The sequence below is a fragment of the Rattus norvegicus genome, chromosome 14, assembly GCF_021556685.1.
Source record: "Rattus norvegicus strain SHRSP/BbbUtx chromosome 14, alternate assembly SHRSP_T2T, whole genome shotgun sequence".
Classification (NCBI taxonomy): Eukaryota; Metazoa; Chordata; class Mammalia; order Rodentia; family Muridae; genus Rattus; species Rattus norvegicus.
The window spans coordinates 69,885,917-69,912,696 of NC_141547.1; the positions used below are offsets into that span (position 1 = coordinate 69,885,917).

The following is a 26,780-nucleotide window of genomic DNA, read 5'->3' on the forward strand; positions in this document are numbered from 1 at the left end:
TATTTCAGCATCGGTGAAATATAAATATCTGACCACTAGAGGTCAGTATGACTATGTTTTGATTAGAGTTGATTTTAGTAATGAATGCTGTATGGGTTTGGTATGCTTCTGACACCATAATCTTAGAACTTTTTCAGTATGCTATATTAAATTCAAACAGCATAGTCTCGTAAAGCTTACATAGTTCTTGACTCTACTTTTATTCTGCAAGAAAGAACAAATACATATAGGAATAAATTTGTGTCTTTGATAAACGTTAGAAACTAACAAAGAGTAAAGGATATACACCATAAGATTGTTGAATTCTAAATTTTAGATCATTAATTCTCCAAAACAATTATACATGAAAATGTTTTAAATAGATGTGATTATCTTGTTTTGATATGGAAATACATACATGAAACAAGAAAAATAGCAAGAGGACCGTGTATATGTAGAGTTTGTATATCGGTTTTTTGGTATAAAACTGCATCTTTATTTTACATACTTTTAATTTCAGAACAAAATAAAACAAACAAAAAACCACAATACACAACACTCAACCCTGCTATTCTTTGGGAATTTTCCTGCCTTAAGGCACAAAGACAAGATAGAAGAGATTCTTGTAGGTGGGTCAGGGCCAGTTAGGGCTGTTGGGGTAGCCACTGGGATACTATAGAGAGGGCATGAGCTTCCCAGGAGCCTTTAATCCACTTCTTCCATGAAAGAGGCATCCTCATCACCCTCCATTGGGGGCATCTCATCAGGAAGAGCAGCACTGGGCTCTTCAGTGACCTCATCTTCATTGATACCCAGGCCTAGTTTAATCATGCAGTAGATTCGGTTGGAGTGGGTTTGGGGGTCCTCAAGTGAGAAGCCAGAGGTGAACAGAGCAGTGGCAATTAGCAGCACCACTAGGTCCTTGACAGCTTTGTCTTTTTGATCTGCCTCAGTCTTCTGCTGGAGGTCTCCACAATGAGGTGGTCAGGGTTGATGTCTAGGTGTTTCTTGGCCATCATGTAGCCCATTGTCGAGTTGTCTCGCAGTGCCTGGGCCTCCATGATCCGTTCCGTGTTGGCTGTCCAGCCATAGGTGCTGGTCACAATGCAGCAGGGTGAAGACACAAGCCTATTGGAGATTGTCACATTTTCAACCTTCTTGTCCTAGATCTCCTTCATGAGCTTGCAGAGATTCTCAAACTTTGCCTTGCTCTCCTCTCTTCCTCATCCTCTGGTGGCTCCAGGCCCTCCTTTATCACTGAGACCAGGCTCTTTCCATCGAATTCCTTGAGCTGCTGCACAGACTACTCATCAATAGGCCCAGTCATATACACCACCTCAAAGCCCAGTTTCCACACACGCTCCACAAAGGCAGAGCTGGCCACTTGCTCTTTGCTCTTAACTACAGTATTATTAAATATAACTCAATGGCCAAAACAAACAAAACAAAAACAAACAAACAAAAAAAAACCTTCATGCTGCCACTTCCCCTCCCCAATTTCATAAGCCCGCAAGGCAGCTTTGATCAGACCCAAGCTCCAACATACCAGTGATATAGTAGATGGACTTGTGTGTCTCCTTCATGCAAGATGCATACTCTGACAAGGAAGTCGTCTCATTTCCAGACAGAAAGTGTAAGACTCTCAGAGAGAATCTTCCCTCAGGAGGGAGATCCTCAAGCCCAATGACCAGTCCGAGTCCACAGGCTGCAATCTGCAAGAGGATTTTTATTGATCAGGATACACAGGTACCTGTGGGCGTCCCAGTCAATCCGGAAGACTGGTGCGCCTAACAGAACCAGGGACGGGTTTTTATAGGGTATTGGGGAGCAGAAGCAGGCTTACAGAAGCAGATGCATGGTTGGTGGATTCAAGTGAGGCGCAGATGTATGGTTACACCCAATTGGCTATTCAAATGAGGTTGTCACACAGCAAGAGAATACGTGCAGGTTGGGGCGTCCGGAATGTCAGGGGCTAGGGGCTTATCTCTTGTTAGGTGGCCCATAAAGCAATATCAATAATTTAGACTGGTTTCTGTATTTTGTTTTCTTTTATGGTCTGTTTTGTCTAAATGATGGGTCAGCTTGTCCCACAAAGCTTGGACACATCTGAACTTTCCCAGGCTTATTTTAGTTCTGAGTCTGTGTATCTAAAAACTTACTTTTTACTTCTATAGTTGAGGGCCTTGGGCTTGTACAATCCCCTTTCTGGGAGGGGGTCTTTCAAAAGGTGTGGTAGCAAAGGAGCTCAGAGAGGCAGCAATGGTTAGTGGAATTTTCATAGATTCCAAGCTTTAAATTCTTGGAGAACACCTCATAAAATTTCTTGTAGTTCTCTTTGTTTTCAGTCAACTCAGAGAAGAGCTCAAGGCACTTCTTCACAGTGTTTTTGCAGATGCTTTTAGTATCTTGCTCTGCCAGAATATTTCTCAGGAGATGTTCAGAGGCAGGTCCTTGGAATCAACCACACCATGGATAAAGTTGAGGTACTCAGGTATCAGCTCATCACAGCTGTCCATGAACACACGATGGACATACAATTTGATGTTGTTGTTGTTGGTGGTGGTGGTGGTGGTGGTGGTGGTGCTGCTGCTGCTGCTGCTGCTCCTCCTCCTCCTCCTCCTCCTCCCCCTCCTCCTCCCCCTCCTCCTCCTCCTCCCCCCCCCCCCTCCTCCTCCTCCTCCTCCTCCTCCTCCTCCTCCTCCTCCTCCTTCTCCTCCTTCCCCTCCTCCTCCTCCTCCTCCTCCCCCTCCTCCTCCTCCTCTTCTTCTTCTTCTTCTTCTTCTTCTTCTTCTTCTTCTTCTTCTTCTTCTTCTTCTTCTTCTTCTTCTTCTTCTTCTTCTTCTTCAGGTCAAAGGGAGCTCAAAGTGGATTGAAGAGCAATGCCCTGAATTCCAACTTACCTTCTACAGAGAAGTGCTTGACCGCCAAGTGGTCTTCCCAATCGTTGGTGAGACTCTTATAGAATTCACCATATTCCTCTTGAGTGGTGACATCCAGATTTCTGGTCCAGATAGGCTTCATCTTATTCAGCTCTTCCTGGTCAATGTACTTCTCCTTGATCTTTGATTTCTTTTTCTTTTCATTTTTAAAGATTTATTTATTTTATTTATATGAGTACACTTGTAGCTGTCTTCAGACACCCCAGAATTGGGCATCAGATCACATTACAGATGGTTGTGAGCCACCATGTGGTTGCTGGGAATTGAACTCATAACCTCTGGAAGAGCAGTCATGCTCTTAACTGTTGAACCATCTCTTCAGCCCCGATTTCTTTTTCTTATATTTGCAACAATCATCCTTCTCGTTAGATCCCACATCCTCAATCTTAGGCTTCTGCTCATTCTCCTCTTTCTCACCTTTCTCTTCCTCTGTCTCATTATCACTGATCTCCTTCTCTCATTCCGTCTCCAGCTAGAGGATGATGGGATAGCCTATGAACTATGAGTGTTTCTTTACCATGACCTTGACCCTCCTCTCCTCTAAATACTCTGTGTGGTGTTCTTTGAGGTGCAGGATCACTTTGGAACCCCAGCCGATGGGCTCACCATGGTCTGCAAAATGCTGGAGGGCTCACCAGCAGAAGAGGCACACTGCTCATCATGATTGTGCTTTGTGATCACAACCACTCTCTCTGCTACTATACAGGCCAAGCAGAAGCCGACACCAAACCACCCAATCATGGAGATGCCTGCACCAGCCTGGAGAGCCTCCATGAATGCTTTTGTACCAGACTTAGTAATGGTTCCCAAGTTATTTATGAAGTCAGCCTTGGTCCTGCTAATGCCTGTGTCCACCAAAGTCAGTGTGCATTCCTGAGGGTCTGGGATGTTGTCAATTTTCAGCTCTTTCCCACTGTCCAACTTGGAAGGGTCCATCAGGCTCTCTCTCATACCAAATCTTGTCCAGGGCATCAGAAGATTAGAGATCAACTCCCGGAGGAAAATCTCCTTGTTTGAATAAAATGTATTGAAGATGAGGGACATGAGCTGGGCAATTTCTGCCTGAAAGACAAAGGTCCCCACCTCTTCTTCTCCATGGTGCACTTCCTCAGGCGTCTTAACAGGAAAGCCAAGTAGTAGTACAGAGCAGAGTGGGCCCGGATCAGGTCCTACTCGCACAGCAAGCGTAGGCTGCGTGGGAGTGACTCGAGTTTATATGTTTTGAATTATACCTCTTACTGGTTTTTTTAAGGGGAGTTGAGATAGCCCTTTGAAGAGTACTTTGAGTAATCTAACAGATGAGGTCTGTTTGGAACGAAAATATAAAAGGAAAGGACAATTAAAAGCTAACCTCTCCTGTCTCAGTAAAATACAGACTTGACAGACTATAACAAAATATCCTTTTTGGAATGAAGTAGATGTTATAAACTAGGTTTGAGAGCACTTTTATTTTTTTTATTTTTTTCCTCCATTTTTATTAAATTGGGTATTTCTTATTTACATTTCTTTTTTTTTTTTCTTATTTACATTTCAATCGTTATTCCCTTTACTGGTTTCCAGGCCAACATCCCTCTAACCCCTCCACCTCCCCTTCTATATGGGTGTTCCCATCCCCATCCTCCCCCCATTACCGCCCTCTCCCCAACAATCCCATTCACTGGGGGTTCAGTCTTGGCAGGACCAAGGGCTTCCCCTTCCACTGGTGCTCTTACTAGGATATTCATTGCTACCTACGAGGTCAGAGCCCAGGGTCAGTCCATGTATAGTCTTTAGGTAGTGGCTTAGTCCCTGGAAGCTCTGGTTGCTTGGCATTGTTGTACATATGGGGACTCGAGCCCCTTCAAGCTCTTCCAGTTCTTTCTCTGAATCCTTCAACGGGGGTCCTGTTCTCAGTTCAGTGGTTTGCTGCTGGCATTCGCCTATGTATTTGCAATATTCTGGCTGTGTCTCTCAGGAGAGATCTACATCCGGTTCCTGTCAGCCTGTACTTCTTTGCTTCATCCATCTTATCTAGTTTGGTCCTATATATGTATGGGCCACATATGGGGCAGGCTCTGAATGGATGTTCCTTCTGCCTCTGTTCTAAACTTTGCCTCCCTATTCCCTCCCAAGGGCACTTTTATGTTTGTTGCTTAAAGGCAATGTCAGAAGCATTTTGCTTTCTTTTGCTGTAGAAGCAAATACTCTCTTTATTCCTTTCTTCATAGAAAGTTGTTGTCTTCATAATATTCATGTATTCTGTCTGAGAGCATGGAATATGTAACCTTCTTTGTCTTTTAAGATACTAATTACACATTGGCTCCTGTGACCTTGGATGTTCGGTTTTCTTCCTGTGAAATTATCTTTATTTAAAGCATTGACTAAGGTTTCAAGTAATATATCAGTCAGTCAGGAAGATTTTGGTCAGCCTTGTTTGCCAGAGTCCCACCCCAGACAATCAGGTACCTTGGGAAGGCAGTGAGAGTGACATCGGCAAGGGCCAAAATCTGATGACTTCTGGCAGTTTTACCATCATTTGCTATTCTGGGACCAAACACTAATGGCTTCTGGCAATTAACTCTTGCTGATAGCAGCAGAGGAATTAAAACAGAGCTTAGTTACTTGGGCTCATTACTCTTTGAGTCATGCTGCTTGCTGACCAGGCAAGAGACTTGGAGTTCCTTAACTCTTCATGAGCCAGAGAGAAAAAGAAAGGAAAAGAAAATCAGGCACACAGAGAGACGCATGCATACCGGATGAAGCAGAAATTGATCATACGGTTTCTTAAGCATTTTCACATTCCGTAAGTTCATAGTAAGTTTAAGGCAGTAGTTCATGTCATAGATCAATAAAGGTTTAAGGAGTTACAGCACAATTGTTTACATGACTTTCCATTAAGACTAGTATCTGACTAAACATCTTTTTCTAGCACCATAAATTCATTATAAGTTTAAAGCAATCATTTTTACGTCATAAGTTAGCATAGTTTTGTCAAGAGATAAATTGTCTGCTTTGTGTTTTATTATTTTGAAGTCTCATATAGATACTCTATCATGTACTTTCTGTCCTTGCACCTATTCCCAGTTTGTGCTCTTTAGTTACCAGATAGTGGCCTCATTCCTAACCTAGGAATGTTTTCCTAGATTGTAAATTTGTTACAAGCGTGTTTTATTTTCCTAATGCAATTAGCCCTTTATAGAGCTCTATTTGCACCTTTTATTCTACAGGGGGGTTAAAATTACTTGTATCAACTTAGGTCTAGAAAATTATCAGGAATAATGAAATTATCAATTCATCTACACAAAATTACTACAAGAAAGTGGATTTTCATGTTGATCTGCAGGATATTTGCCCCATAGGGTGGGCTGATGCCCAGGAATCATGAGCCTACGTAGTGAAGGCAGGAAAGGTATAGCAGTGTTGAGAAACAATCCTGGGATGAAGTCTCTGAGGACCTTGCATCCCAGAGCCCACCCACTGAAGCCATGCAAAATGGTGGACCATTTCTGGAAACTCATTTGTTTGCTATAGCCTTTCCTAGGTGGTTTCTGACACATACTAATTGCAAAGAAGTTACTTTTTTTCCCCCCTTAGGTAACCCTTACTTGAAAATAACATTCTATTTTGCTCTGTTACGCAGTATTTAGAGCTTTGTAAGGAAAAAAAAAAAAACAAGGAGTTTACCTTTATTTGATTTGCCTCTAGAGTTACATTTAATGTGTTTTCCTTTAGAAGGAGCTGGTGAACATTTATGCTTCCCCCACATCCCAAGTGTTTATGAAAAGTTGATCACATGACTACTATTTCAGATATCACTACAAGAATCAACAATTCCACTACCAGGACAGGTTCCCTGAAACATCCCAACAGATACATCTAAAGGCAAAAAGATAACCCCTTTATTTAGAGTTTGGAGCATAAGTGGTGTGCCTTTACACAAATAATTTGGGGTGATGAGACCAACTTGTCCAGAAATCAACAAAGAAATAAAATAGCTCAAACTCTTGGACAGTTTTGTGATTGTAAAAGCTATTCACAACAACAAAAGTATCTTTACTCTATAAGAGAGAAATCAGGCCTTTGTGTGGTAGAACTGGCCTTTGATCCCAGCACTTGAGGCAGGGCCCAGGATCCATTTTCTCCAAAGCCCCAAAATAAGATACATAGTAATGTTACCTAGTACATTGAGTCCTTAACATTATGTCTCTAGTTTTATTCACATGTTGAAGCTATCATACCAGATTGCTGAAACGCCATTTCAAAGGACATGGAATTATCTCTGGGAAGCATCAGAACTTTGAATACCAGGTGTTATTGACAGTTTAGCAGAAAACAACTACTACAAAGTATCTCTGCCCGCAGGCAACCAAAACAACTGACTTTTAATTGTCAAGTAGAAATAGTATCACTGCCAGCCAAACCAAGCGCAGTGCTTCTATATGGAATCACTACCAGTTGAGACCACTAAGAGAATCAGCTTGCCTAGATCAGGGTTCTTTTGGAGTAACCAGGTTTGAAGGAAGTTCGCTGGTAAGTGATTAACCCCATGGTGCCCAGTGTAACACCTCTTGGGAGTCCTGCATGCCAGGTTAAGAACCTTTTTTTTATTCAATAAAATGCTTTTATTCTGGTAATGAAGACAGCTAACATCTGGAAAGTACTCACAAGGGAGAAACCAAGGCATAGCGTTTCACTGGCAGTGCACGCTATGAGGAAGGGGAGTCAGGCCTTGAGCTCGGTTAAGAACCTTTTAAAGTATTCTGTAATTTAAAAAACTTTTAGGTCGGGATTCCTGGTTATATTATGTTGAACTCTTAAAACAAGTCAAAATAATCCAGTCCTTAAACTACAAGAGTCTTATGACTTTCCTATTGGGTCCCCAAACTGGAACCAATTCTTGAATCACCTCCTCTGGCCTCTTGTAGAGTCTCACCTGTTCAAAAGCCCCTTAAAAGTCTCAGCCAGCTCTCTAGAGATCATGCTACTTTAAATAGAGCACTGCAGTTTGCCGTTAAACAGCTAAGATGAACACTGAGGAAAGCCATCCCCAAATGTGAATTTCTAAATCATTTCCCTGACTCTTATGTTTCCTCTTGTTACTGTAACTGCCTGATAAATGTAGTTAAGGATGCAGCCTGCACTGAACTTTTTTGACACTACTTTTTCCTACACTCATCTCTAGAAAGCAGTTAACAAACTCCTAACTACTTCTCTAGAAAAGGCAGTATTTGCTTTGATAGTGGTGTTCTGTATTTAGAGAAGGGTTCAGGGGACTAGAGTCATGGCTCAGTGGTTAAGATTGTTTGTTATGGCAGAGAATCAGGTTCAATTCCCAGCATTCACGTGACGGCTTATAAGTGTCTGTAATTCCAGTTCTAGAAGATCCAATGCTCTTCTGACTCCCTTGGGTATCAGGGATGCGTGTGGTACATACATACAAGCAGGCAGAACCATTATGCATGAATAAAGACAAAAAAAAACACTTAAGGACTACAAAGTAAATCACACAACCTACATTTGGGAAATGGGTGCCTTCTCAATCAAATAATATTCCCTGATTAGCTAAAATACTACTGAATACTTAATAACCCAAAGATGTCATCATCCAACTAAAGAAAATGTAGGATTTGAGCATGCCCTGTCAGATATTATTTTTAGGGAGGTAATAAAATTATTACCTAATAATCACCTAATAATTATACAGAGAGCTGATATGTTCCTATGACACCCATTGAAGGTTCTTGTTTCTTGTGGGGGTGTGGTTTCAAACCTAGCTTACTCTACTCCAAGCCTAGTAAAGGTACTTCCAATTACTTTGTGAAGTAATCGCAGGCCTCCACCACACTGTCTCCTAGTTAATAAGCCCTGTAAGATCATACCCTAGATTCAAATAGACTTCGGTTTGGAATGTATCTCGTAAATCTCTCTATCAAGACTTTTTCAAATAAATGTATTCAAATTATGGAATGAACCAACTTTCACCAGAACTAGTGTTTTCAGTATTAATTGCAAAATGGTCAAAGTGTTTTACCTCTATTGGTTTCCTGGAACAGAACTTTATGTACTTCCAACATTCATTGCAAACATTTCAGAAATCGTCTAATTTCAAAGACACTTCCTGTGAAACTATATTGATTTTAAATTAAGAGCTTCATTAGTAGTGTTGTTTTTTAAGTAGATCAGTTTTCTTTCCTTTTTGTGGGGGGGGGGGGAGGCTAAGTAAGGATGGTATACGCCCTTATAAATGTGTCCTACTATGTTTGTTTGAGTCAAAACAGGTATCAACATACAGAAAATGCATAGGACTGTTAAGTCTTTTTATATATCCTAAAATTTATGTGTGATTCTGGAAAACTGAGCATGTAAATTGAAACAGGTTGTTAAAAATATATATCTTCATCTTGTTCTGTTTTTTTTTTTGTATTCCCTACATTGAGCACAAAAATAAGTAAAACTGAAACAGTATCAGAATCTTAATTCTGTAAAATTTAGCAAGTTATAGGAGAGCAAAGAACGCTGAGCCATTTAGTCCTGTCTAAAGGATAAAGGAGTGAGTGCATTTTAAGAAGAGAAGAAAAATGTTCATGGAGATCGTTGGCTTCAAATAATATCATACTATCAGTATAATAATATGTCAGAACTTGGTTTTGGCTTTGTGAAGTTTTCCTTTTTAATTTTAGTGTTAAAGAAAGCTTTTACCCTTTTTCAGAGAAGGTGAGGTTGGTTTAGGTATAGATCTGAAGCAATGTTGATTCCTATGTATCTGTAGTGTCTATATGTCTCTGTATATAAAAGTGCCTTGATCATGGATGTGATGTTTTAAATTCACTTCAAAGGAAACTTTTCCCTAACACTGGCAGCCGAACAAACCAACAGCTATGTACATGCTAAACATGGGTGGCCATTTGTCCTCAACAAATGAGATAGATCCTATTTTCCTTAGGCACATTCTAGATTTCCTAAGTATTGAACACAGCTAATAGATACACTGTCCATATCTATACAGAACCTGTGATAGTGTCTTGGTATCTTTAGAAAAGAAATAGTCTTGAAGAAAATGTCTTATTCCATGAGGGTCACATTTGTTTGTGAATTTTCATCCTCGGCTGTACAAAGTGAAAGCCTTAAGCTTTTGCTTATTCATGTGTTGTCAGAGGCATGGGTGTTGGAATGATAATTTACCACTCTCACATTTTCCCTATGTTAGCATCTGATTAAATGTATTCACTACATTTAGGATAAAGGGTAATTATACCATATTTGAAGAACATATATAATATAGAGAATATAGTTCTCATGGCGATGAAATAACAGGGCTTTCCAACTAGGGAACATCCATAATGCATTTCTAGATGTTTCATCTTTATTAATGGCAATCAATAGTCTTTTGTTGAAGCAGTCCAGATAATCTTGGATTGTAGAAGTTCATAATCATGGCTTAATCTCATCTGTTTCCTGAAAAGGGAAAAGCCATACCCTGGAGGAATACAAATGGTAGTAACCTGAACCAGCAGGTCATTCTTCCTGGAAGAAAGAACCAAAGAAAGTTTAGGATTAGGAGATCTTGTACAAGCAATATTACTTAAGGAATATATAGGATATCTCAAGTCCATCACAGACCAAGCATTGGGATTAATAACTCTAGTCTGTACAGGGGGCTAGAGGGAGTCAGTTCCCTGGAGCTAAAGCCATAACTCCTTAGAGGCTCTAGCCCCAGCAGCAGAACAGATCTTGCCAAGTCTGCTCCTAGACAAGGACACAGAACTAATATTCCCTTTGTTCTTTCATCAGGGATGCTGAGAGCCTTTAATCAGTCTTGATCCCAACACATAGGTCTTGTCCAGGGAAATTTCCTATTGTGACTCATATCTAAAAATAAAGTTTAATAATTGTATGTAATTGGTTGGACTTTTTGCATTGGTTACAATTGTGAAACCTTCACATGGTTGTAATTGGTTACAACCCTCGCATGGGAGTAAGACCAAGAAGAAAGTCAGGACAAGGAGACCTCAATGATATTTCACTAACTGCCTACTATTTCTCATGAGCTGAGAGCATGTCAATGAGATAAGGAAAAAGAATGTCTGATTTGGGATATAATAATAATAATAATAATAATAATAATAATAATAATAATAATAATGTAAAAATAACAACATAGCAGGAAGACTGGACTAGAATTGTATGTTGACTCAAATTGGAGCAAGTTATGTGAGAAAACTTAGATGATTGCAATGTGACATGCGAATCCTGGGTTTGCTTGCAGTTAGGCCATATTTAACCAGTAGTCTTCCAGTAGATCAGAATCTTGCTTGGCCTAACAAGATTAAAGCAGTTCCCAGCAAACCAGCCAAAGTGCTATACCTAGTTAGATCCATGAAGTTAGTAAACTAAGGAGTAGGTAGGGTTTGTCATTTCTATGTTAGGGATGGAGAGTGAGGTTTGGATATGCCAAATATTACATTCCCATCTATGCTGTGCATCAGGACTCGACAATCCAACACCAATTGTTTTATAGTACACTATAGACAGTAGTCCAATAAAAACAACTTCCCTTTGTGAACACTTCAGGAAGGGTACAAGGGTATAAACTTCCACCAATGAGACCCTATAGGACTTTTAAATTATACCTTTAACAAGCTAACATTTTGGCAGAGTATTTACTCTATTGACATGAATAAGGGAACAACAACTACGTAAAGAATCAACATTCTTTTATTCATTTAAGGCTATTAACGTTGGCCTCAACCCAAGGAATTTCTTGGGGAAATTTAATTAAGTATGTTAGATGTTGGACCCTAGATTCCTATGACTTGAAGATGACTTTGTAGTGGCTGAAAGCTATGATTCAGAGCCAAATTTCTTTCTTGGGACATAACTTGACTATGTTGATCACATTTACTTAGTATATGCATTTCTTTAAATGGGCCAGGTTGCAAAACTTAGCAAATAAAAATAAAGTGTTTAGGGGAGAAAATATAGTACACACAAATCAGTTTGACTGTTGTTGGGAATGACCTTTTCTCACATTGTATTTAAGGTGTGTCGCTGTATTTTCAGTTGTTGATTCTATACTGGCAGAGAGCTAACTACTGGCAGGATTTTGGTGTTGTCATTTCTATGGCCCATCATCAGGCTTTCTATTTTGTAAATATTCATCCTTTCCTCGCCTACCTAAAGACAATCTAGAGATATGTCTGAGCTTGTCTTGCTGCTGATGAGTTGTAAGGAAGATCTGCAGCCAATAGCTAGGGCAGGAAGGAGGAGGGTGGGACTTCCAGGCAGAGAGAGTGATGCAGGGGGACCAAAGTAGATATGACAGAATTGAAAACAGACAAGGAGGGGAATAGACAGGACCAGAGAGATATAGCCTCATGGCAAGTTATAGGCTTGAATAATTGGGTTAAGTTTAAACCGTGGCCCAGCAGAAGGCTGGAAGGTACATGACTAAATGACACAGTTTGGGCTATGGAGCACTATCAACCTGAATAATGCATCCCTGGATTTCTAGTATACAGATGATGTTGCTTTTTCTTGTATGTTTGTCTGTTTTGCCTTTTTCTATACCATATTTGTCCTCAAATACAACTCTGGTAAAATGTCCTGGGAAAGGGATTTCGGGCATTACTAGAGAAAGAAATGGCTCTGATGTGTCTTTGGAACAAACTGTTCTGGCTCTGGCCATTCAAGCAGTCAACCCAGGCATAGGGGGACAAGGGATTTCTGGATGTGGAGGCTGACTGCCTTAATTGTTTTAGCCAACTCATGATGATCAAGTTGTACCAGGAAATATTTGAAGCAGGAAATGTTTTTGAGAGACCTGAAGTTTTAGTAGCTAAGAGAAATGAAGATCCCCAAGGGAAAGGAACATTGGGTCTAGGTCACTAAGGATAGAGATGGGCATAAAAAGTATGAGAGACAAGATAGAGGAAGAAATGATTGATCTACTGGATTAGTGAGCAATGGCGAGAGCCCCCACAAGAAGAGATCTCCAATAATAGAAGGTTTGATCCAGAAATATGGCTGGGGAAAACTAGAAGATATATGTATAATATAAAAGATAAAGAGTGTGTTGAAGAGTTTGGACCCCACAAGGGAGTCATAGGATTCGTGAACCAACCTCCCCAGGAAGATTGGAACATACTGACTTCACCCCCTGGCATCACCTGCCTAAGGGAACTAGGGTACAGTTAGTTCTAAGAGATAGAATTCAGGTTTGTGAAGGAGCCCTGGGGGAAGCTGCAAGAGGAATTAATATTGCATATGAAAAAGAGTTTGAAAATCATTGTAGAAATAGATACTAGGATGAGCTCAATAAATTGGAGGAATAGACAAGCTAAAAATGTTAACATTATCCTTTTTGTTCTTATGCTAATGCTGTAACCACAAGTTTTTGCCCAGATGACCTGCGATTTGAAGACTTTTTTGAGAGTTAAACATTAATGTATAACTTGTTTTTGCAGACACTGACCTGTGACTTTGTGTGTGCATTGTGCTTTCTGGTGACATAGTTACATGGAGTTTTCAGGAAAATAATGAGTTTGAGGAAAATAATGAGAAGGCTTTTGATTATGTATTATCGTATAAAAAGGAGATGTGTAACCAATAAAAGGCTGAGGTGAACTCAGAGAGAGAGAGAGAGAGAGAGAGAGAGAGAGACTTGAAAAGAAGTGAACCTGAAGGCTGTCTCCAAATGCAGCTTCAGAACAACATTGAGTCACCTGTCAGCTTCCACCTGCACCCTTGCCTGAGACTCTGATTTCACACTGATTCGAACTCCCACCCTCAGCAAAAGGCCTAAGCTTTAAATTATATAAAAGACTCAATGTCATTATTTATACCTCTGGTGGGTCCACAAATAGCCCCCACAATAGATTGTCATGCAAATGATGACATAAGGGAGATATAACAACAACAACAAAAAAAAAACCAGTTATCTAAAAATCAGATTTCACTGGCTTCTATGTTAACTGGAAACCCTGTGAATATGCTGGTTTTGAGTGTCAAATTGATACAAGCTGGAGTTATCACAGAGAAGAAGCCTCCCTTGAGGAAATGCCTCCAGGAGATACAGCTGTAAGGCATTTTCTCAATTAGTGATCAAGGGGGAAGGACCTAGCCCATTTTGGGTGGCACCATACCTGGGCTGGTGGTCTCGGGTTCTATAAGAAAGCAAGCCAGTAAGTAAAATTCCTCCATGGCCTCTGCATCAGCTCCTACTTCCTGACCTGCTAGAGTTCCAGTTCTGACTTCCTTTGGTGATGAATAGCAATGAGGAAGTGCAAGTTGAATAAACCCTTTCCTCCCCAGTTTGCTTCTTGGACATGATGTTCGTGCAGGAATAGAAACCCAACTAAGACAATTCGAATAGCATTGTGTTTGGCTTGATGTCATTAAATACTTAATTATTAGTAAGAAAAGTGCATGCATAGTTGCCCCAAAGATAGAATTGTTGAAGGGTTAAAGAGTAGGCCTAATTGCAGAACAGAGACTTTATTGAAGAGACATGGTACTGTCCCAAAATAATCTACATTAACCATCGTTTCTAATTTTCACAAAGCTGTCCTCAGTTGTACAGAGAAGTGGTTGTGTTTTATTGATCCTTATTTGTGGGCTTTTAGTGTACTTATTTTCTTTATAGAGGAAAAGGTCAGTTTAGAGTTCTTTTAGGGAAAAAAGTGTATGTAGCAGTTTTCCAGCAGCTAAGCTCATTTAGTTTTCACAGCAGAAAAAGTCTACAAGGAGCTAGGGAGATGACCGCTGGTGATGAGCACTCTGACAGACAACCTTTGTCTGGTTTCTCACCTATGTCCAGTGGCTAACAGCCTCCTGTAAACTGTCTCCAAGGGATACAATGTCTTCTTGTGCACAGACACAGACACAGACACAAACGCATACAATTTAAAAATAACAAAGATGAGTGTTTAGAAAAAGAAAAAAGTCTACAAATATAGAAGACAAGTACTGCTTTCCACAACACTGAAAGACTAAAGGGACAACTGAAAGTAGAAATGAGCAACATTAAAAGCAGGGGCATTTTTTGAAAATATTTTTTGCCTAACTTTAACCGGGCAACTAACTCCTTCTAGCAAATTACAGAAGGCGTATTTTCTGGAGAAACGGAACCAAACAAATCTGAGAACTGAAAGACAGTACCAAAGCTATGCTGAGGACAAGACACCTGAGAATACCAGTATTAAGAACATTGTGAGCCTGCATGCATTTTCTACCAGGCTTTATGAGTGTATATACCCAGACATGCCTAACCCATCCAGAAAAGATGAGCAGTAAAAAATTAACTCAACATTTAACTGTTTGCTACAGTGAGATCCAAAGACTACAAACTCTGCTCATTATGACACAACTTACAGTCATTTGAACTTAAAGTAGACTTTCAACTAAGAATCACTAGACATTTGAGGAACCTCCAACACCAAAGCTTAACATAAAACTGTCAAAGACTCTATGATATTCCCAGAAACATTGGAAAGCATACTACATTCATGAAATAACCGGAAAGAGCTACTGGAGAAATTTAGAATTCTTACTCTTAATGTAAAAATTTGCACAAAATTCAGAAAGTAAAACATTAAGTCAGGCATATCATAAAAAAAGAAAATTATATCAGAATGAAATACTCCTTGGTGACTTCCAAAATGTTATCAGAAAGGACATTATTTTAGGGTTTCTGTTTATATTGAAGAATCAGGAAAAAGAGTTATGTCATTTACTAAAATTATGCAAGGCCCAAAATAAACCTTCACTTTTTTTTTTTTGCAAAGAATGACTTCAGCTATAAATAGAATAGTATCAGATTTGGAAGTCAGACAAATATTAATCAAATCTTTGTCTTTTGAAAATGCTAATTCAGGGGCTGGGGATTTAGCTCAGTGGTAGAGCGCTTACCTAGGAAGCGCAAGGCCCTGGGTTCGGTCCCCAGCTCCAAAAAAAAAAAAAAAAGAACCAAAAAAAAAAAAAAGAAAATGCTAATTCAGAATACAAAAGGGTGATTAGGTTTTTGAAGGCAAGATCATCACCAATAAATGAATGGATTAGAAATATGGCAATATTGGATCTCATGTTTATGATGCTACTTTGATAGGAGAAATAATTTCTAACAGTTTTAAGAAATCCCAAATGACAGATGTTTTAATTATGGTAAACAAGTCATATGTAAAGAGACTGTAGGTAAGACATTCCAAGAAACAATGTTATTTTTCTAGAGATAAATTCATAAAGAAGGCCCCAGATTTTTGGAGTATGCAGAAGGTACAGCATAGGCCTACATTGGACTATGAATGCAGACCAATAAAGGACAAGCAAGGTATGTCTTTGCTACTGGGAAACACCCTAAGGGGCCTCCTGTAGCCCCTCCTCATATTAAATTGGATTCAGTCATTCCAGGTCAGTGTCAGGAAACTCATCCACAGAGCAAATAACATGAACTTCTGGGAGCTTCCAGAGACTGAGTCACCAACCAAAAGGCAAACAAGGGCTCGTTCAAGGCCCCTGACACTTATGTAGCAGAGGGCTGCCACATCTAGCCTCAGTGGGAGGGATATGCCTAATCCTGTAGAGACTTGGTACAGGAGGTGGGACTTGAATAGGGGAGCTGTCCTCTCAGAGGTGAAAGGGGGAAGGGAGGAACTCCGTGAGGGAGGACCAGAATGGGAGCAATATTTGGAATGTAAATAATATATATGATTTATATATATGTATATATATATATATATATATATATATATATATATATGATTTAGTACCTGATGTTAAAAACAACACTGCTCTGAATGTAATCAAGTCAGAACAGCTTCTTCAGGAGATAAAACAAAAAATTCGGGAGAGACAAAAAAATATTTTGGCAAACTGCTATAAATGATCAGAGACCAAAGCTAAAAATACAAATAAATGACATTGAAATTGAAGATTTAGTAGACACAGGAGCAGATGTAACAATAATTTCACCAAAATATTGGCATCTGGATTGCTCTCTTCAGGAAGTAAATATTCAACTTCTAGGGATTGAAACTTAATCTCTGGTGAAACAAAGTGCAAGATGGGTGAATAGGGCCAAAAGGACAAATAGAAAAATTAAAGCCATATGTGGCCAATATAGCCATGAATTTATGGGGACATGATTTGTTGCAGCAATGGAAGAGAGAGATAAGCATTCCTCCAATCTCAGAAACAAACGATAAAATAATGTTTCTGAGAAAAATATTGAAATGCATTGTTAAGAACAGTCACAGACCATTCAGGTTGTACATAAGCAGGACACAACAGCTGTTGGTCTTTCAAAGACACCAACCAACCTACCTCTAAAATGGTTAACTGACAAATCTGTGTGAGTGGAAAGAATGGCCTTTGACATCAGAAAAATTACAGGAGCTAGGACAGCTAGTACAGGAGCAGCTAAATGCTCAACTTATCAAAGAATCAACCAGTCCTTGGAATTCTCCTATATTTGTCATTAAAAGGAAATCTGGAAAATAGAGACTGTTAACAGATTTAAGAGCCATAAATAGTATGATTCAGCCAATGGGCTCTTTACAGCCTAGAATTCCTGTGTTTTCTTTATTACCTAAGGGATGATCTATTACAATGATTGATTTAAAAGACTGCTTCTTATTATACCTTTACAAGAACAGAGTAAAGAAAACTTTGTCTTCACAGTGCCTACTTATAATGTTGCTCAACCTATTAAAAGGTATCTTTACAGTGCCTACTTATAATGTTGCTCAACCTATTAAAAGGTATCACTGGAAAGTTCTTCCAACAAGGAATGTTAAATAGTCCAGCACTGTGTCAATATTTGATACAACAGCATTAGAAATAATTCATAAACAGATTCCTCAATCCAAAATTTATCATTATATGGATGACATCCTACTGGACAATTCAGACACAGATACTCTAGGGAAAAAATGTTTGACAAAGTAAAAAGAATTTTGCTTTGCTAGGGATTAAAAACTATTCCTGAAAAAATACAAAGAGGAGCTTCTATCAATTATCTAGAATATAAGATACATTTACAGAAAATTTAACCATAGAGAGTACAAATCAGGAAAAATCAATTACAAACTCTTAATGATATTCAATTATTGCTTGGAGATACTAACTGGCTATGGCTTATAATTGGATTAACTACTCAAGAGCTAAGTAATTTATTTCAAATCATACAAGGTGTTAAGGACTTAAATAGTCCAAGAAAATTATCAGCTGAGGCTGAGAGAGAATTGGTTCAGGTAGAAAAGATATTACAGGATTCTCATGTGGATCAATTAGATCCAAAGTTTGATTATATTTTAGTTTTTATGCCTTCTACTCAGTCTCCCATAGGAATTCTTATGCAGAGAGATATAATATCTTAGAATGGATATTTTTAGCACACCACAAAATAAAAAGTTAAAGATATATGTATAAAAGGCTTCTGAATTGATTCTGAAAGGAAAGGAAAAACTTCATCAATAAGTAGGAATTCCTAATAAAGTTGTGGTACCTTTTACTAAGGCTGAAATTGCCTCACGGGGCAGAAAATGAACAGTGGCAAAAAGCTTACAGTAATTTTTTGAGAGAGAGACTAACGACAAATATCCCAAAGCAAGTAACTTCAGTTTATAAAAAGAACTAATTGGATTCTCCTACATATTGTAAAAATGGCCCCATTTCTCGAGACCCTACATTTTATAGTGATGCAAATAAATCAGGAAAGGTAAACTATAAATCAGGAAAAATAAAGTGACTCAAAGCCCCTATGACTCAATTAAAATATCAGAGCTGTGTGCCATTTTTATGTTATTATTAGATTTTCCTAAATCTCTTAATAAAGTTATTGATGCTCAATATACAGAAAGTGTTGTTTTACATATTGAAACTGCTGACTTTATTCTGGAGGATTCAGAATTAACTTTGCTATGTATTCAACTACAACAAGTAATCAGAAATAGAAACCATCCATTGTATCTAGCTCATATCAGATTTCATACAGTTCTACCAGGCCCTATAGTACATGGTAATTGATCAGCTATTGACAAAAAATGTGCTTAAAGGCTCAGAATTTCATAACAAACACCAAGTTAACAGCAAAGGTTTAAGGAAAGGTTTTTCTATCACTTGGCAGCAAGCAAGGAAATTATAAAGATATGCCCTACTTGTTCTTTGTATAACACAACTCCATTACTTTCTGGAAGCAACCCAAAGGTACTACCTTAGTTAGGATTTCCATTGCTGTAAAGGGACACCATGACCAAGGCAACTCTTAATAAAAATAAAAAAAAACAGCAGCAGTTAATTGGGGCTGGCTTAGAGGTTCTGTGATTCAGTCCACTATCATGACAGGAAGAATGTCAGCATCCAGACAGGCATGGCATTGGTGGAGCTAAGAGTTCTACATCTTCATTCAAAGGAAGTCAGGAGCAGACTGTATTCCAGGCAGCTAGGAGAAGGTTCTCAAACCCCAACCACACAATGACACACTTCCTCCAACAAGGCAACACCTAATAGTGCCACTCCATAAACCAAGCATATTCAAACCACTACATTCCATGCCCTGGCTCCCACAAGATTGTTCAAACACATGAGTCTATGGGAGTGGGGAGGGGGGCATACCTAGCCAAAGCATAAAGCAAAATACATTTAGTCCAAATTCAAAAGTTCCACAGTCTATAAACAGTCTTAAAAATGTTTAAAGTTCAAAGTCTCCTCTGAGATTCATCCAATCACTTATAAAATCAAAATCAGAAAGCAGATCACATACCTCCATCATCACAGGATATATATTATCATTCCAAAGCAGCATCATAGTGAGGAAATACAAAAAAAAAAAAAAAAAGACCAAAAGCCAGCGGGCAAACTCCAATGTCTGATGTAAAAGAACTCTTCAGATCTCCAACTCCTTTCATCTTTGTTGGCTACTGTTAGCAGATCTGCCATTCAGCAGCAACGAAGTTCATTCTCTTTGGGCTGTTTCTATTCCCTGTTAGCGCCTTTCCTCAGCAGATAGCCCACAGCTCTAACATCTATAACATCTTGGGGTATTCAAGGCAACATCAACTCTACGGCCTCTTGTTCCAATGTCTGGGATCCACACATGATCTTCTGGGCTCCTCTCAAGGACTTGGGTCATATTACCAACTCTGCCCTCTGTAGCATTCTAAGATCTGGTTGACTCACCACATTGCTGCTGCTGTTCCTGGTGGTCATCCCATGGTACTGGCATCTCTGAGACACTGGGGCTTTTCATTGCAACTAGGCTTTACCATTAGCCTCATGTAGGCTCCCTTTAGGGTGCCAAGCCTAAACTTCTTTGCCTGACCCCTCAGTCCAAGGCCATCAACTGCAACTTAGGCTTCACTTTCACCACAGCCCTTCACCTTCCCTGGCTCTCATAGTGCCAAGACTCAGTTGTTTTCTCTCATCCCTTCATGCCTTCAAACCCAGTACCACCTGGGAAATTCTTATGCATTACTAAGTCCAGCTGCAGCACGAGGTACAACCTTGGCTATCTCTGGAACACAGCTTCTTTGTGCTCTCAGAAAACACTTCCCAGATAATTTCACTAGAGTGATGTTGGTCTCTTCTTAATCACTGCTAATTTCTTAGCTCCAGCTAGCCAGCATCAATTGTCCCAGTAGTCCTTTCTATTCTTGATTCTAAAGCCAGAGCCACATGGCCAAAACTGCCAAGTTCAGCTGTTTGCTGGAGCTAGAACATGCTTCCACCCACCCCCATTGTTCAATTACATTGCCTAAGATTGGCTGTTCTGTAAATTCAAGGTCTGTAAACTGATCTTGAACTCAAATCTACGTGCCTCTGTTTCCTGTGTCCTAAGAGTAAAGGTGTGCACCACCAAACCCGGACCTACTTTATCTACTTTATCTACTTGGACCATGTTCTGGCTGGCCTTTTGAGATCTGTTTGCCTGTATCTCCTGGGATTAAAGGTGTATACCACTATGCCAGGGTAATCCTTCCATGACCACAGTTCTTCAAGATGCAGATCAAAAGCATGTGTCTTCCATTTCTGGGTTGTAGTTCATTCCAGATTAAAAGTCCAAATGAAAACAATAACCAGATAATAGTAACGCCTAGGTATAACTATTCTTTGTTCAATGGCAAATACATAAACAATAAGCTTAGCTGTGTGGGATCTTGCCCCAAAGTAATTTTTCCCTTAATATGTTTATCTCGTGGAACACAAGATTTAGCTCCATTGCACTTCCTGATGCCCTTTTATTACTTGAACCTTACGTTTTGTATTTTTTTTCTTTTAAAGATTGTTATGCTTCAGCAAAAACACTTTTCATGAGACTAAATCACAGCACAGTCTAAACTGCTTGTTTTGAGAACTTCTGGGTCAATACAATTAATTTGACTCTCTTCCCCTTAGCCTCAGGCAGACTTTTCAGACAAGGGCAAAAGGCAGCCACATTCTTCAACAAAATATCACAAGATCAGTCTCTTGGCCATATACTAAAATCCTCCTTAGACACGTCTAGACCCAAGCTTCCACAGTTCAAATCACCCTTCCATATTCCTACTAGGATGATCTGCCAAGCCCTACTTAAAGTATTTCCCAAATCCACATTCTTCCAAACAAAAACATGGTCAGGCCTGCCAGAGCAATTTAGTTAGGGTTTTATGGCTGTGAAGGGACACCACAACCAAGACGACTCTTATAATGAACAACAGTTAATTGGGGCTGACTTACAGGTTCTGTGGTTCAGTCCATTATCATCATGGCAGATAGCATGGTGGCATCCAGGTAGGCATGACACTGGAGCAGCTGAGAGTTCTACATCTTAATCCAAAGGAAGCCAGGAGCAGACTGTATTCCAGGCAGCTAGAAGGGTCTCAAAGTCCAACCCCACAGTGACACACTTCCTCCAACAAGGCAACACCTAATAGTGCCACTCCCTGGGTCAGGCATATTCAAAACACCACAGATACCCAAAGAAATGAAATTTGGCAAATGGATATATTTCATTTTGCAGAGTTTGAAAAGTTAAAATATGTGCCCCATACCATAGATTACAATGGGCAACTGCTTTAATTTCTGAAAAGGCTGATTCTGGAATTATACATTCATTAGATGTTATGGCTATTATAGGGATATCTTTACAAATTAAGACTGACAATGCTCTAACATATGTCTCTAGTATAATAAAACAGTTCTTTGCATAGTACAATCATAAAGCCTATTACAGGTATATCACACACTCCTACAGGAGAAGCAGTTATAAAAAGATCTAATTGCACTTTTAAAGATGTACTCAATAAACAGAAAGGTGAAATAAAGATTTGCCCCAAAGATACTTTATTAACTTTAAAATAGTTTAAATGCTAGTGAGAAAGGAACAGCGGCTGTGGAGAAACAGTGAATAGAGACCTGCTGAATTAAATCAGCCTGAATGATTTAAAGCTGTGTCGACGTGTATAATATATCACGTGGTGTATGTTCCTCAGAACAGAAACCTGGATATGTGTTACGCTGGGAAAGAGGTTTTGCCTCTGTTTCCACAGGAGAAGAAAAGCTATGGATACTATCCAGGTTCATAAAGACGAGATTCAAACAGGAAAGACCTCCTGAATAAGGAGAAAGATCTCCTTATTCAACACAGCTTAGTCATTCAGTCCAACTTATAAAGACTAACAAATGTCTTTCACTTGATCAGGCATGAAGAATAAGAGAAATACAAAATAATAATAATTTCAAATGATAATTTACCAAAGGCATATTTGCCTTACAGGCATGAAATGAAAAATGGGTTTTTGTAAACCACACCTCTTAATCCTTGGTGCTTCTTCACAAATGTATAATGTCAAGATTATTTCAAGATACATACACTCAGAATATAGCACAAAAATGTCTGATTCCACAGAATTCCAAAGTAGCTACTTTTATAAAGGTCAATCAGTTCTCTTTTTCCTCAAACTTCGTGTGAATTGGAGCCATATACTATGTGACGTATTGTAGTCATCTTCCTTCAACATTCCACTTCATCATTCCTTTAATATATCATATAGATTACTACAATTCATTTATCTTTTACCTGCTCCTGCCACTGGTGTTCTTAACAAGCTTGGGTTATTACAAATAAAGTTGTCATGAGCATCCTATGACTTTGTGGAAGTGTACCCTCACTACTTTTGTATTAAACCAAGGAGTCAAACTGGCATCATGAGTGATGTGTGCTTTGGTTGTAGTAAAACTGCCATACACTTTCCAAACTGATGGCATCATTTTACTCCTCTATCAGTAATACATAAAAGCCCACTTTAATATGTACCTTTGTAAACACTTTATATCTTGCTCTTTATTTTACACATTCTAGTGGACATTCGCTGTTTATTTTATACGTTCTAAGTGGTATAGGAGCATCATAAAGTGCCTTTAATTTATATTTCCATGATTAGTGACATTAAGCGCATCTATAAGATTGTAAATCATGATCTATATGATTCATGTACTAATGTTGAAAATACCACTTCTTGTAGAAGAATATTCATTTTTTAGCCACTCGGTAAATATTTGGGAACCTAATAGTGGTATGCTAAATACTATTCTAGTCCCTGCGGCTTTAGTAGTACATGAAACGGGATAAGAAGTCTCCATTAAATTGGATTGTCAGGATTAATATAGTAAAAACGACCATTTTGCCAAAAGCAATCTACAGATTCAATGCAATCCCCATCAAAATTCCAACTCAATTCTTCATAGAGTTAGAAAATTTGCAAATTCACTTGGAATAACAAAAACCCAGGATAGCAAAAACTATCCTTAACAATAAAAGAACTTCTGGGGGAATCACTATCCCTGAACTCAAGCAGTATTACAGAGCAATAGTGATAAAAACTGTATATGGTATTGGTATAGAGACAGACAGGTAGATCAGTGGGATACAATTGAAGACCCAGAAAGGAACCCACATATCTATGGACACTTGATTTTTGACAAAGGAGCTAAAACCATCCAATGGAAAAAAAAAACCTCAACAAATGGTGCTGGTTCAACTGGAGGTCAGCATGTAGAAGAATGCAAATCGATCCATTCTTATCGCCCTGTACAAAGCTTAAGTCCAAGTGAATCAAGGACCTCCACATCAAACCAGATACACTCAAACTAATAGAAGAAAAAGTGGGGAAGAGTCTCAATCACGTGGGCACTGGGAAAAATTTCCTAAACAAACCACCAATGGCTTACACTCTAAGATCAAGAATCAACAAATGGAACCTCATAAAACTGCAAAGCTTCTGTAAGGCAAAAGACATTCTGGCAGTAGGACAAAATGGCAACCAACAGATTGGGAAAAGATTTTTATCAATCCTACATCTGATAGAGGGCTAATATCCAAAATACACAAAGAACTCAAGAGATTAGACTCCAGAAAGCCAAATAACCCTATTTAAAAATGGGGTACAGAGCTAAAGAAAGATTTCTCAGCTGAAGAATATCAAATGGCTGAGAAGTACTTTAAAAATGTTCAACATCGCCCAGACCCTGTGAGAGAGAGACCCAACCGCCTGGTCAGGTGGGCACTCCTGAGGATGCAGAGCGGAAGAGACCACCAACACTGCTCACCCCTGCCCACATCCCTGGCCCAAGAGGAAACTGTATAAGGCCTCTGGGCTCCCGTGGGGGAGGGCCCAGGAGCGGCAGGACCCCTGCCAGAGACACCGCCCGGCCCTGAAGGAAACAGACCGGATAAACAGTTCTCTGCACCCAAATCCCATGGGAGGGAGAGCTAAACCTTCAGAGAGGCAGACAAGCCTGGGAAACCAGAAGAGACTGCTCTCTGCACATACATCTCGGACGCCAGAGGAAAAAGCCAAAGACCATCTGGAATCCTGGTGCACTGAAGCTCCCGGAAGGGGCGGCACAGGTCTTCCTGGTTGCTGCCGCTGCAGAGAGCCCGTGGGCAGCACCCCACGAGCGAACTTGAGCCTCGGGACCACAGGTAAGACCAACTTTTCTGCTGCAAGAAAGCTGCCTGTTGAACTCAAGACACAGGCCCACAGGAACAGCTGAAGACCTGTAGAGAGGAAAAACTACACGCCCGAAAGCAGAACACTCTGTTCCCATAACTGGCTGAAAGAAAACAGGAAAACAGGTCTACAGCACTCCTGACACACAGGCTTATAGGACAGTCTAGCCACTGTCAGAAATAGCAGAACAAAGTAACACTAGAGATAATCTGATGGCGAGAGGCAAGCGCAGGAACCCAAGCAACAGAAACCAAGACTACTTGGCATCATCGGAGCCCAATTCTCCCACCAAAACAAACATGGAATATCCAAACACACCAGAAAAGCAAGATCTAGTTTCAAAATCATATTTGATCATGATGCTGGAGGACTTCAAGAAAGATGTGAAGAACTCCCTTAGGGAAACACAGGAAAACATTAATAAACAAGTAGAAGCCTGCAGAGAGGAATCGCAAAAATCCCTGAAAGAATTCCAGGAAAACACAATCAAACAGTTGAAGGAATTAAAAATGGAAATAGAAGCAATCAAGAAAGAACACATGGAAACAACCCTGGATATAGAAAACCAAAAGAAGAGACAAGGAGCTGTAGATACAAGCTTCACCAACAGAATACAAGAGATGGAAGAGAGAATCTCAGGAGCAGAAGATTCCATAGAAATCATTGACTCAACTGTCAAAGATAATGTAAAGCGGAAAAAGCTACTGGTCCAAAACATACAGGGAATCCAGGACTCAATGAGAAGATCAAACCTAAGGATAATAGGTATAGAAGAGAGTGAAGACTCCCAGCTCAAAGGACCAGTAAATATCTTCAACAAAATCATAGAAGAAAACTTCCCTAATCTAAAAAAAAGAGATACCCATAGACATACAAGAAGCCTACAGAACTCCAAATAGATTGGACCAGAAAAGAAACACCTCCCGTCACATAATAGTCAAAACACCAAACGCACAAAATAAAGAAAGAATATTAAAAGCAGTAAGGGAAAAAGGTCAAGTAACATATAAAGGCAGACCTATCAGAATCACACCAGACTTCTCGCCAGAAACTATGAAGGCCAGAAGATCCTGGACTGATGTCATACAGACCCTAAGAGAACACAAATGCCAGCCCAGGTTACTGAATCCTGCAAAACTCTCAATTAACATAGATGGAGAAACCAAGATATTCCATGACAAAACCAAATTTACACAATATCTTTCTACAAATCCAGCACTACAAAGGATAATAAATGGTAAAGCCCAACATAAGGAGGCAAGCTATAACCTAGAAGAAGCAAGAAACTAATCGTCTTGGCAACAAAACAAAGAGAATGAAAGCACACAAACATAACCTCACATCCAAATATGAATATAACGGGAAGCAATAATCACTATTCCTTAATATCTCTCAACATCAATGGCCTCAACTCCCCAATAAAAAGACATAGATTAACAAACTGGATACGCAATGAGGACCCTGCATTCTGCTGCCTACAGGAAACACACCTCAGAGACAAAGACAGACATTACCTCAGAGTGAAAGGCTGGAAAACAACTTTCCAAGCAAATGGTCAGAAGAAGCAAGCTGGAGTAGCCATTCTAATATCAAATAAAATCAATTTTCAATTAAAAGTCATCAAAAAAGATAAGGAAGGACACTTCATATTCATCAAAGGAAAAATCCACCAAGATGAACTCTCAATCCTAAATATCTATGCCCCAAATACAAGGGCACCTACATACATAAAAGAAACCTTACTAAAGCTCAAAACACACATTGCACCTCACACAATAATAGTGGGAGATTTCAACACCCCACTCTCATCAATGGACAGATCATGGAAACAGAAATTGAACAGAGATGTAGACAGACTAAGAGAAGTCATGAGCCAAATGGACTTAACGGATATTTATAG

The 26,780-nt window shown here is 39.4% G+C and overlaps 1 long non-coding RNA gene and 2 pseudogenes across 1 annotated transcript; 1 reads left to right on the plus strand and 2 right to left on the minus strand.

Annotated features, from left to right (window-relative positions):
* Positions 1-684: 684 nt before the first annotated feature.
* Hsp90ab1-ps5 (heat shock protein 90 alpha family class B member 1, pseudogene 5) lies at positions 685-5,710 on the minus strand (annotated as a pseudogene).
* Dcaf16 (DDB1 and CUL4 associated factor 16) lies at positions 7,770-8,154 on the plus strand (annotated as a pseudogene).
* On the minus strand, positions 10,239-14,151 carry LOC120096619 (uncharacterized). Its single transcript, XR_015637061.1, has 2 exons — positions 14,039-14,151; positions 10,239-10,421 (listed from the first exon to the last, which is right to left on the minus strand). It is a non-coding gene; the product is annotated as an uncharacterized LOC120096619 (long non-coding RNA).
* Positions 14,152-26,780: the final 12,629 nt, after the last annotated feature.